This window comes from Ciconia boyciana, chromosome 9, assembly GCF_034638445.1.
Source record: "Ciconia boyciana chromosome 9, ASM3463844v1, whole genome shotgun sequence".
Classification (NCBI taxonomy): Eukaryota; Metazoa; Chordata; class Aves; order Ciconiiformes; family Ciconiidae; genus Ciconia; species Ciconia boyciana.
The window spans coordinates 21,685,539-21,699,673 of NC_132942.1; positions in this window are offsets into that span (position 1 = coordinate 21,685,539).

The following is a 14,135-nucleotide window of genomic DNA, read 5'->3' on the forward strand; positions in this document are numbered from 1 at the left end:
CACTCCGTGGTAGAGACACCTGCAAGGAGCTGCAAGGCCCAGGGTTGTGGAACGAGACCAGCGGAAGGGCCAGATCCTGCCGCCGTGTCTGAAATGTCTCCATGAATTGGGGGAGGGGGAGACCCCAAGTAAAATGTCCCAGCTGGTGCCTTCTGCAGGAGGAAGGACCTGGAAGGGCAAGGGGACCGCCCACGCTGGGTTTCGGGTACGGGGCTGATCCCATCTGTCTGTGTCCCGCTGGGCACCGAGGACACGGTGACAGGACAGTGTCACCCCAGTAAAACTCGCTGCCGGCTCCCGGAGTCCCGGGGGGCCGTGTGCCCCTCTCCCACGCCCCCCCCAGACCCCAAGCGGGTCCTCCCGGGCCTGGCAGGACATCCCCGGGGCCGGGCTCTTGGCGTTCATCCCCCGCCCGGTGCCGGGGGGCCGCGCATCCCCCTGGGCAGCGGGGCGGCTTTCCGTTGACCCCCGCGCCCCTAGGGCGGCCTCTTCCGCGGGGGCACCGGGGAAAGGATGCGGACGGGCGGGCGCGCCCCGGGGAGCCACCAGCGGGCTCCGGGGCGATGCCGAGCGGGCACATCGGGGGGACCGGGAGGGGGGACGGGGGGAACCGGGCTGCCGGCTGCCGTGCCGTGCCGCGGTGCCGCCCGCGCCGCGATCGATCCGCATCGACCGTCCCCGCCGCGCTGCTCCACTTTCCAGCCAATGTCAGGCGGCGGCGGCAGCGGCCCGGGGAGCCCCGCCGGTGGCACCGCACACCCCGCCTGGCGCGCCGCCCGCGCCGCGCTGCCCCGAAGAGCCGGCCTGGACCGCGCCGCGCCGCGGAGCCGCACTGCCGGGCCGGAAGCGGCGGGCGGGCAGCGCCGCGCCGGCAACGGACCGGGCGCTGGACCGGGCAAACAAGCGGGCGCCTGACCGGGCACCGAACCAGGCACCGGACCGGGCACCGGACTGGGCACTGAACCGGGCACAGAACCGGGCACCGCGCTGAGCACCAAACAGGGCACCGAACTGGGCACAGAACCAGGCACCACGCTGCGCAGCACTGAAACGGGCACTGAACTGGGTACCAGACCAGGTGAAGAACTGGGCACTGGGCTGGGCACTGCTGCACCGGGCACCGCATTGGGCCCAAACTGGGCATCAAACCAGGCAAAGAACCAGGCACCACAGTGGGCAATGCTGGTTTGGGCATCGAACCAGGCACCAAACCAAGCACTGAACCTGGCACTGCTGAAGCAGGTGCTGAATCGGGCATTGGGCCAGGTAGCACCATGCTGGGAACCAAACCAGGCACTGAATGAGGCACCACATCAGGCAGAACCATGCCAGCACTGAACTGGACAGTGCCACACCAGGCACTGAACCAGACAGTTAACCAGGCACTGTGCTGGGCACAAAACCTAACTGGGCACCACACTGGGCAGCACCCTGGCAGCACCAAACTGGGTGTTGCCTAATCGAACCGGGCACTGAACCAGGCACAGTGCCAGGCAGCACCACACCAGCACCAAACTGGGCAGTGCCGTACCGGGCACTGTGCTGGGCAGTGCTGTGCTAGGCACCACACTGGGCGCTGCTACACTGTGCACCACACTGGGCACTGCCAGACGGGGCACTGCCAGACGGGGCACTGCACTGGGCACCATGGCACTGGGCACTGCACTGGGCATCAACACGGCAGGCACTGCGCCAGGCTGCACTGCACCAGGTGTAACCACACCAAGCATAACCCCCGCACCACACTGGGCACTGCATCACAGTGGGCATCACAGTGGGCACTGCGGCACCAGGCACCACACTGCCGCCGTACACCATGCCACCATCCCATAGCATCACCCTATACCAACACTCAACACCCTACACCACTACTCCCACTCCGCACCATCCCACTCCTCACCCCAATCCCACACCAGCACCCCACCCTGCCACCCAGGGTGATACTGTGCCAGGTCCACGCCCTGCTGCCCTTCGCACTTGCTCCTTGTGCCAGCAGACCCTCAGGAAGGTGCATGTGTGCCCCCCAGGACACTGACACTACAGCTCTGTCCCCTTAGCACCCGTGAGGGACTGCTCCTGCACCCGCCCAGCCCTGCCCCCCCAAGAGCCTGTCGCAAAGGTGCAAGTGCCACCCGCCGCCCACAGTTAACTGGGTGCAACAGCAACAGGTCTGTCATCCCCAGGCTGCCAGAATGGGTGCAGCAGTACCCCACCACCCTTAATGCCTTTGGGACTTCAGGAAGGGGACCGACCCGTGGAGCTGGGGGCTTCACCCGGCTTTATCCCAGCGGCCCTCACAGCACGGCCAGGCCCACGGTCACCCCCAAGTGCCCACGGCGCCAGGAGGGTGCTGTGGCCATCATGCAGCTGCAGGAGGATTGCCAGCTTGCGTTATTTCCACGATAGCACCGAAATATGTCCAAACACTGCCTCCATTATCTCTTCCTTGGTTCTTGGCGTAAGGGGAGAGCGACCCGGGCACGTTTTGAAATGCAGCCTTTGCGCTAGGTACACAAACCAGCGACTTTTGCTTACCACGGAAATGCTCACTGCCGACTTAATAGAGCAGCTTTTGATTGTGTGGGTAATGCTTTTGAAACCCGTCCACTGCTCGCCTCAACCGCTTTACAACCAGCAACGCAAACAGTTGAAAAACAAGGCTGGCTGGAGCCTGATTTTAAATAAGCTCCTAATAAAGGTCCTGCTGGAGGAGCTGCTCTTCAACCATATGTTAAGAGCACCAGCGATGCGTTTTTTGAGGCAACCTTTGTGAAAAAGCCGGGGAAGGGGGATTTTTAAGTATCTAATGCCACTGCACTGAGAACATCAGAGGACAGTTTTAAGGAGCAGCGAGTAGCTGGAAGAACTGGGAGAGGGAGAAGTGTTGGGAGCAGCAGGAAAGGTGGGAAGCTGGGGGCTCCCAGGCTGTGTTCAGAGCTGTGGGGCACCCATCCCCACCGATGGACCTCAACCCTGGGCTGGCATTACCCATGTCCTGCTGGGATGCCCCTTGCTGCTCCCCAAGGCCAGGAGTGTCCCTCTGCTCCTGGGGGCAGGCTGGAGAGGTTGGCACAGATTGACTGGCCATGCGGGGCCATGCCAGCACCCTGGCAGCGTGCAGGGCCCCTAGAGATCATATAGTGTATTGGGTACGTGCTGCGCGCAACCAGTCTTCCCAGCGAGAGGGCAATGGGTGCCAGCTGAAGCAGGCAGCAAGGGTGGCTGCTGGGTCCCAAGGGTGGGTTGGAGCACCCCTGATGTGCCATCAACAGATGTAGCTGGGGCCAGGGGACGTGAAGCTGGGACCTCGGGGTAGCTTTGGGATGTGACTCAGTTTCCCTGCACTGATGCTGGCAGGGGGCCTGGCTGTCCCTGCCTGCTTGCCGGGAGGCTGGTGGTGGTGGTGGCGGTGGTGGTGGCCGTTGGGCTGGCAGACAGGCAGTTGCAGAGGCTTCTTGTTTCTGCAGGATCTGGCTGGCATTGTGCTGCACAGCGAGGGGGGCAGAGCCTCTTCTTGCACCTGCCCAAAGCATCTGCTAGGGAGAAAATCTCCATGGCAACTCTGCTGGTTCCTCCATCCCTGTTCCACGGGGGACAGGGGGCTCTGCCTCTGCCTCCCCCCACTCAGCCAGGATGTCCCCATGGTGGGGATAAGCCACTGGTGCCCTGGGAGTTCTGCTTCTGGGAAAGGAAGGCTTTGCCGCAGGGCAGCCCCTTGCCATCGAAGCCTGCTGAGCCCTCCCTGTGGGGGCTCCAGGTCCCAGACCATCAGCAACAGGAGGTGAGATCTGGGCTACACCTCATTTAGGGGACAGTTCTCCACTTTGCTCCCAGCTTCAAGGAGGGTGGATGGTTTCCCATCTTCCCAGACACATCCCATCAGGACACACCGAACTTCCCTGTGCCTCAGCTGGAGTCGAGACCTGGGCTACACCTCATTTAGGGGACAGTTCTCCACTTTGCTCCCAGATTCAAGGAGGGTGGATGGTTTCCCATCTTCCCAGACACATCCCATCAGGACACACCGACCTCCCTGTGCCTCAGCTGGAGTTGAGACCTTTGCCTTTTCCAGAGGCAGAGGCAATTTTGGGGAGGTGACCTGAGGTCCAACACAAATGGGGCCAGGGCTCCTGAGCCTGGAGCTAACAGTGAGCCTGGCTACAGCGTGCAAAGTCCATGCTGCTCATTTGGGCATCCTCCCCTGGGGCTCCTGATGGGGGGGTGCTGGCAATAATGAGGACCCCCGGCATCTCCCCCTCACCTCATACAGGTGCAGAGGAAGAGATGGGAGATGCTCTCTTGGACATGGAGGTCCTTGCATGCCTGGTGTCCCTTGGGAAGCTGAGCAGGGTGAGCACCCTCAGCCAGCTCCCACAAACACTGAGCACCCATGGTCTTGCTCTGCTCTTGCTGTAGGGGCTCTCTGAGGGACTGTGGGTCCGGGCTCCATGAGCTGTCAGCACTGGAAGGGGACACAGGCGAGGTGGGAGGAGATGGTTTTCAGCTGCGACTGGAGAGGAAATGGAGGGAAATGAAACAGGAAGCAGCGTTTGTGAGGGCTATGGAGACTGTCCTCACATCATTTGGCCCTGCCATTTATAAAGGCACAGATGCACCAAGGGAAATACTGTTTTTTTGACGGTCTGGAGTGACTCAGTGTCTTGCAAACCCTCTCCTGGTTCCAGGAGCGACTGGGATACTGGGGGATAACCCCACCTCTCTGAAGGCTACCAGTCCCTCCACGAACCTGCCACCCCTGCAGCCCCAGCCTGGCTGTTGGCACCTTTTGTCCTCCTTCCTGGGACAGCTGAGCCCTGGGGGACCCTCCATCCCCTGCCTCCTTGCTGAGCCCCCTTCCCAAGTCAGGGCATTTAGGCAACCCCTCAGGTGCTGGAAACCCACAGTCCATGCATTTTTAAAAGGGGAAAGCAAATTGCAGTGCCAAGTAATCGAATGAGGGAAGCACAGCCCTCACTCTGGATGAGGGTAGGACCACTTCTCAAGTGCAGACAGATTGCCCCACTACAGCGGGATACCTGAAGGTTTCATTTCTGCAGCCAGGATGCTGCCAGTCCCCACAACGAGAGGCAGCCTCTGCCCCAGAGGGTTTGCAAAGGGAGGATAAAGAGTGGGACAACTAAAGGAATGGCCTGTTTTACAAAGGGGGAAACTGAGGCACGGGATGATTTAAGGACTCAATCAAGCCATGTGTGACATGGGTGGTAACTGATGTCAAATGCAGATGGCCTGAATCCCAGGCTCTTGCCTAAATTGCTGCTGAATTTTCCCAGAGGCAAAAAATAGTGATTTTGATTGCCTCTGAAGCACCTGTTGAGGATGCTGAGCCCTCAGGAAGGAGGGAGCAGTTAGAGGAAAGTCTCCCAGGGCACCAACCCAAGCATGGGGAGATGATCCAACAGGTGAGGAGCAAGGGATGGAGATGATATCCTCCTCAGGACCATGTTAGAGATGGGTATTTGGGATCATCTGTGAAACTGGAGTGAGTGTCAACAGCTGTGGAGATGGTGAGTCTCTGTGGAGATGGCGGTCCCCTTCCAGGAGTTCATTCGTGCCTGGAGAGCTCGGGGCAGCTTGTACAACCTGCCAGTTCCACATGTAGATGGGGTCCTTGCTGGGACAGTCCCTGTGCCCATCCTCAGAGTGGCCCAGGAGCGTGCAGTGGCCAAAGCAGCATCAAAGCACTGCTCCTGGGATGAGGACCCAGCTGCTCTGGGACCCATAAATCTGACCCCACAGCTGGGGCATTGCTTGAAGGAACCTTGTTTCTACCTCCAGGCAGCATTTGTCCCTTCCTGTGGACCTTGCTGGTGGGCTCGAGCTGGCTGCTGGGGTTGGGCTCTCCCTTTCCTGGCTGCTTGAGGGACATGTATGTGCTCAGCCCAGCTTTGCCCCTGTCCCAGCTTATGTGCCAGGTGGTGCAAGAGTTTGGCCTTTGCTGCAGGCAGAGCAAAGGGCTTGTTGAGAACTGCCCATGTGTGAAGATAAAACGAAGGGAATGTCACGTCCTGGCGCTGCCGTCTCCAGGAGCAGCTGAGGGGGCTGGGACTGTGCCGGAGGTCAGCGCCACTGGCGCCCAAGCAGCATGACCAGCTGTGATGGGGCGGGCTTACTGGTTTTACCCCTCTCAGACATCGTCTGTGTGGTTTGTGCAGAGCAAAAGGACTCCAGGACCTCCCTAGGAGTGTCTGAGCCCCAAACCCTCCCATTTGTCCCACTGTGGAGGGTTGTGTTCCTCCCGTCCCGCTGTGCCTGGGCTCCAGTGGAGGTCCTCAGCTGGCTGCAGAGCATTGCATCCTGACCTTTCAAGCTGGACTTTTCAAGCAGGTCTGAAGTGGGGAAGAAGTGTTCTTGAAAGCAAGAGCTTTCACAAGCTACCCCATGGTCAGGCGGCACTGGTGCCACGCAGGGTGGCTGGTGTCCCTGCTCTGAGCTGTGACAGTGCTCCTGGCCAGGAGGCTGGGGATGAGGAGCTTGGGTGCTTGGGACCTGGGCAAGGGCTGGACAAAATGTGCTTATCACGCCACTTTGGACTGGAATCTGCTATTTTAGTTGCTGTGACCTAATGCTCTGTAGGTACCTTTGAAAATAGCCAGAGGGCAGTTGCAGGGGATGGGTTTCAGGAGGGCTCCCGAACCTGAGCCACAACAGAGCAGCACCAGAGTCTAGCGAAACAGGGCAGTTTGGTGGAGAAGTCCCGAGGAATTGAATTGCTGAATGTGGAGCAAAGGAAAATGTTTGATCCAGATAATGCCAGAGCACTGGGTCACTGCACTATGTGAGAACAGGAAAAGATGGCAAATTCCAAGGGAATGATGCTGAAGTCATCCACGTTAAAAATGGCACCAAAATCAGCCTTTTCCTGTGAAATAATTTGGCTGGAATTAAATTGTTTTTCCTGATGGCAGCCAGCTCCTTCAGGGGTTAACGGCAGCCCTGTCTAGAGAACTGTAAAAGGTGTTTCCGAAATATTTCCACTGCCCTGTTGTTTTTACGGCCAGGAAAGGCAGGGCAGGCCCGCCTGGGCAGGAGGGGGCTGCCGGCTGGCCATGCAGATGGAAACCAGGTTCAGGAGAGCAAGTGGATATTTCAGGCTGGGCACTGGGAAAGTCACCCGGCAGTGGGGGTGGATGCAGAAAGGGACACACGCCCCATCCCCCATTGATGCACCCCAGATGCCATAGGGGTGACGAATGGTCCTCCCTGGCTTGAGGGACAGTGTGAGGCTGCTCAGACAGAGGTGTTGGGGACAGCTCTGGCCAGTCACTTTCAAGTAGGGTTATGGAGGGTCTGGAGAGCCTGTGGATGGGGTTTGGGGATCATGGAGTCACATTCAGCCAGCCTAATTTTCCCACCCTTGCCTGGTGTTGATGACTGAGACCTTCATGAGTCTTAAAGCAAGGGAGAGGATGGAGAGGTACCACACCCTGCTGATGGTGGATCTCAAAGTCGAAGAGGGTAGAGACACAGAGGTTTTGCAGTCCTGAAGGCCACAGGAGATGCTGTGATGCTGTCTGGGTGCTCTCCTTTGCATGCCCTGGGTTATTTGACTTCATCGGTGTGCCCTTGGGTTGCGCTTGGACACATGTGGGAGGCAACATCCTGAGGGACACAGAGGGTGCTGGCCACTGGCATGCTGGACACCCCAAAAATAACCCCAAAAAGCCTGTTGTGGAGAGCGTGGCCAGCAGGCGAGCTTTGCTCTGGCCCATGCTGAGCATCCAGAAGGTTCCCTCCTGCCTGATCCCACCTTTCAGCCACCTCCAGCACTTGCATTTGCTCCCTCCTGCTCTCCTGCACAAGCCTTGGCTGCCCTCTTCCCCATGCTTTCAGGCCAGAGAGGTTTTTGAGGCTTTATGCTCAAGCTCAGGCCCAGAAATTCATGTCCAGGCTGCGGCAAAGAAGCAGCAGCCAAGTTTGATTTGGGCAAAAAGTATATTGAATTCCCTGACCTGTGCAGCGCAGGATGTGAAATGGGTACGCAGCCGATGAGTCAACTCTCCAAAGCATCTCTGCATTTACAGGAGGGTCCCAGGGGAGCCCAGCTGGGATGGCAGCTGAGTGGGGGGCACATGGGCTCCACATTCCACCGTACCTGGGAAGGAGCATCCCAGGGTTAAGGAGAAATGAAGGAAAGAGGTAACGTTTTGTGATGGGATTTCTGCAGATGTGTGGCTCACGGCTGGGGCCAGCTTGCAACCGTATGCACGGGTGGCCGCCAGAAGCAGACGCTCGGTGGCCAGGTTCACCTGGCCTAGTTGACGGGAATTTTTATTTTTGCTCTATGCCTTTTCTCACTCCCAGAAGTAATGAAATGCAGGAGCCAGCATTAATGCACCATTAAGACTGCAAATTTCAGCACACAGCCATCAGGAAATGCAAATACTCGAGTCTACTGTCAGCTCTACCTCTGCCATGGCAGTGGTGGAAGGGGCTGGCACGTGGCTGACCTTTGCTACTGTAATGAAATCCCCAGTGATGCTCAGCTTCTGGCTCTCGCCTCCCTCCCTGAACCCTTCATCTTCCCCTACCTACGTCTGGGCTCACCCCCCCTGCCAGCCCTGGGGGGCAGAGGGGGAAAGGGTGTGGCACAAGGTAGTGTGCTCATCTGTGCCTGCCCATGGAGGGTCTCCCTTGCTTTGGGACCCCGTGCTCATACCTGTGCCTTGAGGTGCTCCTGGGGGGCTGGCGTTCCCCATGGAGTGGGATGGAGGGAGGCAAACCGTGCCACAGGTGCTTTGGCTGTGCAGGGATGTATCCGTCCTCAGGCCACCGAGGGTGACAGCCTGAGGAAGAGAAAGAGAAGGGCTGTCAGTGGAGGAGGCTGCAGGAGCCCTTTCTGCAGCTGGTGAGCACCTCCTGTTCTATCTCGCGATTGTACTGTGCTTTGCTGGCAGGGACTCTCCTTTCCATAAATTTGGGTAGAAGGGAGAGTTTGGCAGAGCCCTGGGCTGCAGGGAAGGATTTATGGCTGCTCTGGCTGTTCTGTGTTCTCCTTGCATGGCCGGGGTTCCTGCAGAAATGCCCTGCAGGAAGAGGAGGAGGAGGAGATGGAGGAGGGAGCCTGTGCTGGCATCCGTCCAGGGAGCTGGGTCCCAGCCAGCACCAGATCAGGGAGCATGGGGGCTGGAGGATGCAGGATGAGGGGGGACATCCATGGTCCACCTGCAGGTCTGTGGTGACCATGGGGCTGGGAGCACCAGGGCAGAGGTGGGGCCCCCATGCTGGGCTGGAAGTGGGTGATGCTGCCCAGCACAGGCATGGCTAGACATCGAATCTCCCAGCAATGGGGAAGTGGTGGGGAGACACCTTGTCTGTCTCCGGGAAGCCGGTGACATCTCCCAGCTCCAGCCCGGCCGTGTGCCATGTGTCCCTGGAGCACTTCAGGGCACCTGGAGCACCTCATCCCCTGGAACACCTTGGGCAAGGCCACCAGCTGCTGCAGGTCCCAGTAGTGAGCACTGTCCTCCTCGAGCAGGCAAAAGCACACTTCTAGGTGCACGTTTGCTGACAAACGATGAGTTTCCACCACCAGCCCGTTGCCTCCTGCCTGGCTGGCAGCCTGGCGGGTGCTCCCCCCGGCTCAGGCGGTGCATGTTCATGCATCCCTCCTGGAAGACATCGAGCCCAGGAAGCATCTAGGGCTGGGCCACGAGGATGAAAACACGCTCTGATAGCTCCAGCTCACTCTGGGCTATCATCAGAGATGAGGAGTTGTGCTGACCCAGACTGCTGGGAAAGGACGTTTTCCCTCTTTCCACCGAGGTTTGAGTTTTCCAGGCAGCCTAAAGCAGTGCTGGAGCTTTCCCGGCGAAGCCTCGTGGCTCTTCATTCTTCGTGTCTCTCCTGCCTGCTCTCTAACTCAAAACAAGAGTCACCCGAGGTGGGAGACGCATCTCAAATGTCCCTCCTCTCTCCTTTGCGGTGAGCGCAAAATAGGTATTGGCCACGTTTCCAGATGGAAATGGATGGATAAAGAGTTTTCCAAGGCTTTGGAGCAAGGTGTGGACAGCGCTGAGAATAGCATCACGAAATCTCAACTGCCAAGCCCTTAGCCTAACCAGAAGGTTATTCTTCTTCCCTTATGCTCATACATATCCATTAGGATGAGACCATATGTGTGAGATGTAGATGAATTTCTTTCCTCTTGACAAGTCCAGTTGGTCTTCCTAGGTAAGTAGATGGTGGTCTGTTCCCATCCAACTCTACACTGGCTCTTTGCCGCGATTTCTTGGGTTGTGTTTGCCCTGGAAGAAATGGAGCTACAAGTTGGAGCTTCAGGCCTAGCTCTTCTCCACCCACAGGGGTTTTCAATGCCAGATGTCCCTGGAGAGCTGAAGAGGTCTCCCCTGAGTGTGGGGAGCAGGTGAGTGCAGGGAAGCTTTCAGCAGAGGAAAGCAGCAAGGTGGGATGGGGCAGTGGGGAGGAGCTGCTGGCTGGTCCCCAGTAAGGACCCATGTTCCCAGCCAGGTCACAGAGGGCTTCCTGGTGAAAAGGCGGCTTCTCCAACACCAGGAGCAGCAGGTGAGTGCACCCCAATGCTCCTGCTTTTCAGGTGGCTGCACAAGGAGTCTCTCAGAAGGCCTTGATGGGGACCTTGCATATCTCAGCTTGCCCAAGAATTTGGTGCTGTCCTTGTGGTTGAACTCTGATGTTGAAGGGTCCCTTGAAGATGAAGCGAGGAGAGGTATCTTGGAGGTTTCTTAGGTGGTTAAGTGTGTGATGTGAGAGACATGCAGTTATTGCTCAGCCCCTAAGCTTCTTTTCTGCAGGAAGAGTCATCTGGACATAATGGGTCCTTTTGACATCTTCCAATCCATTACAGGCTGCAGATCAGCTCAGAGGTGGCATCAGCCTGGATGATGGATGGTGTTTAGGTGATCAAGGGGGGATAGCTTCCTATACCCATAGAGTCAGATCTGTCAGCTTCTTTCAATAGCATCGAGCACACGTTGCTGCTGATGTCTTTTATGGGCAGTAAATGGGAGCAGAGAGGAGTATGGTGGGTTTGGGGCAGTGCTCCAGCATGTATAGTCAGAGGATTGCTCCTCAGGTCTAAGATGGTGGAGCTGGGCAAAGGAGACCAACCCAAACAGAGAAGGTAGCGTTTGAGAGTCCTTTCTGCAAGGAAGGGTGTGCATGGTTCACATCCCCGGCTGCCCTGTCAACGGTGTCTTGGTCAAGGCTCAGCTGCAGCAGCATTGCTGGGAAGAGGCGATGTGAAATGGGGAGAAATGCATCTGGGCGGGATCTCACAGCAGAGGAACCCACTACACGCCTTTTCTCAGAGGCCTTGTGACCGTGGGAAGTGACAGAGCATCCTTTGTCTGCCAGACCATCTCAGCCTCACTTGGACTTTCTTGCTGTCAAACGGGGTGCAGCCTGGGCACTCAGCGGGGTGCCCTGACCTGCCTCGGCAGGGATGTGACCTGCCTCGGCATTGGGGGTTTTCATGGGGAGCCTCATAACCCTTAGGGTTAAACTCTGCTCTGAGGTTACCATGCTTCTGGGACTCCAGAGATTCACTTCTTCAGAGCATCCGCTGCAAGCTGGCATCCTCGCTGGCAAGGGGCTCTGCTCCCAGGGCTCCTGGTGGGCCAGCTCCCCCAAACTGGGCCCTGCCATGGTGCAAAAGGTTCCCTGTAAAATGGGGATGGTCCCCTGCTTAGACAACTCAGAGGTCATTTCCTTCTCCTGTGCCCATGGACATTGCTGGCTGCTGGCCCATGTACACCAACATGTCTGGAGGGATGCTGCCGTGAACCAGGTCTTATGCTACAAGCTCCAGGCCATTGCTTCTCCGTGGCCTTCAATACAACACAAACGTGCTCAGATGAGACTCACCATCATCCTCAGGAACTCAGATCCCCACTGCCTGCTGAGGCTGGCTGCTGGGAAGGTGCATGGGCAAGACCTGAGGTGCAGGCAGCATGGAGGTTGGAGTGCTGAGCAGAAGGTGATGTCCTGGCTGCCATACTGGTGAGGTGGAGGCCAGCACAGTTTTCATGGTTGTTTCTCCATGACTCCTGACTCAAGTGAGCCAAAATTAGCTATTGCCATAAGTAACTTCTGATATTTCCCAGGAAAATCATTTAACTTGCACATCTTTTTCTAAAATTGTGGTTGCCCTGACCCATCAATGTGTACTTGTTTGGGTGGATGGCTGCTGCAGGCAGAAGCAGTCTGGAAAGCCCCATCCAGCCCCGCAGTCCCCGCAGTGGGGGCTTAAGAGGAGGGACCACGTTGAGCTGGTATCCTCTCATCCCAGGTGCTGGGGCTGAAGGATCCTGTCCCACCACAGGACTGATGCTGGATTCAAGACAGTAACACAAGGCTGGCGAGGAGACGAAACGTGGGAGGACACGAATGGAACAGTAATAATCTTCCCCCTGAGCCTGGCTTGCCCTGCATTTCAGCTCCCACCTGAAGAGCAACCACCCTGGTCTAGGAATGGGTGTTTTCAGGCCACTAGTACCCTCCCAGACCCAGCTGCTGAGCATTGGCTTGGGGTGAGTCAAAAATCTGCAGGCGCTAGGAAAGCTCCCGGGTTAATGTGACCCAGGACCAGTGTCCCCTGCCTGGCCGTGCATCACTGCTCTTGCCTGTCCCTCTCTCGTTGGCAGGGCTTGGGCAATGCTTCCGTAAACCCCCAGCAGCAGACGTAGGCAGCAGGAGCCACCAGGAAGGGATCCGAGCCGCGCCGACATGCCCCAGCCCCACGGCTGCCTGCCCTGACTGCGCAGGCAGATGGCTTTCGCAGGGCGCTCCGGATGTCGGAGCGAGGCTATTTTGGACCACGTGGGCGTCTGAATTCCAGGCGAATCCCTGGCTCAAAAAAAACCCAAACCAATGCCTGCCAGGGTCCCCGGAGGTGGAAACGCTGCAGCTCGAGTGTCCTTGTGGCTCTCCTGCTGCCTGGCACGTAGGCGTGCCTGCAGCTATGCCTGCTTGCCCAGCAGCCCACACGGCCCCTAGCTCCGCGGTGGAGACCCATCGCGCCCACTTGCCCTTCTGCCAGCAAAGGCTGCGTGTCCGGGGCACCCGGATGGCTGTGGCGTCCCTTGGCACTGGTGCGAGCAGCTCCTCAACTATCAGAAAGGGATGATTTGGGGAGGTGGGGTGGGGGTGCTGGGGGATCTTGCCTTGCCTCCATGCCGTGGGCTCCTGCGGCTCTCCACACCATGCTCCCCCCGCTCTCGGCCGCGCCGGGGTGGGACAGGGCAGACGGAAAACGGCTTCCTGTCCTTCTCCCAACCACCAGCGTGGCGTCTGTTTGCTTTGAGGCCCGGGTCCCTCCTGCCAGGACATTCCCGGGCAGCGGCTGCTGCCGTTTGCACAGGAGCCGGGGGGACAGCCTGGACTGCGGCCCCCCCAGCTGCAAAGGCCAGCACCATATGCCTGCCCCGTACCCGCGTCCCCCTCCCCGAGCCGCCCGGGGACCCAGGCTGGGCTCCCACGAGGGGCATGAACCATCCAGCAACCCCGTGGGCAGCGGGGGCTCGTGCCCCCCACCCCCCAGCCCGTTCCAGGAAGGGGTGGCCGGTGCCTGCGCCACCGAGCGGCTGCGGCACGTCCCCGGGAAGCGGGGCCAGCGTGAGCCGCTGCAGCCAGCGCCCGCCATGTGGGAGACAGCTGGGGTTAAAAATTAACACAGACAGAGCCTCAGTTAACGGCAGCAGAGGCCAGCGGAGGGCTACGTGTTGCTCGGAGCACCCCCTTCCTGGGAATCAAGGCTTTTGCAGCCGGGAAGGTGGGGACTCCGGCAGCCACCCCACCGGGGGACGAGGGGGTGCTGTGTTCCCGGAGCTTGGCTGGGCACAGGCAGAGCCCCACACCCCCGGGGCAGACCGTGGCAGCCAACCAGGCATGATGGTGGGTCACTCCAACCCCAGGTGCGGTGGGCACGCTCTTGGAGGTCGGCACCCAAAAAATGCCAGCTGTTCCAGCTCCGCTTTCCAGCACCATCAGGGCCATGGGGAGCAAATTGGTTTCTAAAAAAAAATAAGGGGTTTGTGCCAGCCTGACCTCAACTTGCTGGGGCGGGGGGTCTCCCAGCACAGCATCCGGAGGAGCTGGTCCAGCTTCCCAGTGCTGGGTCCCACCAGGTTCCCCCATCC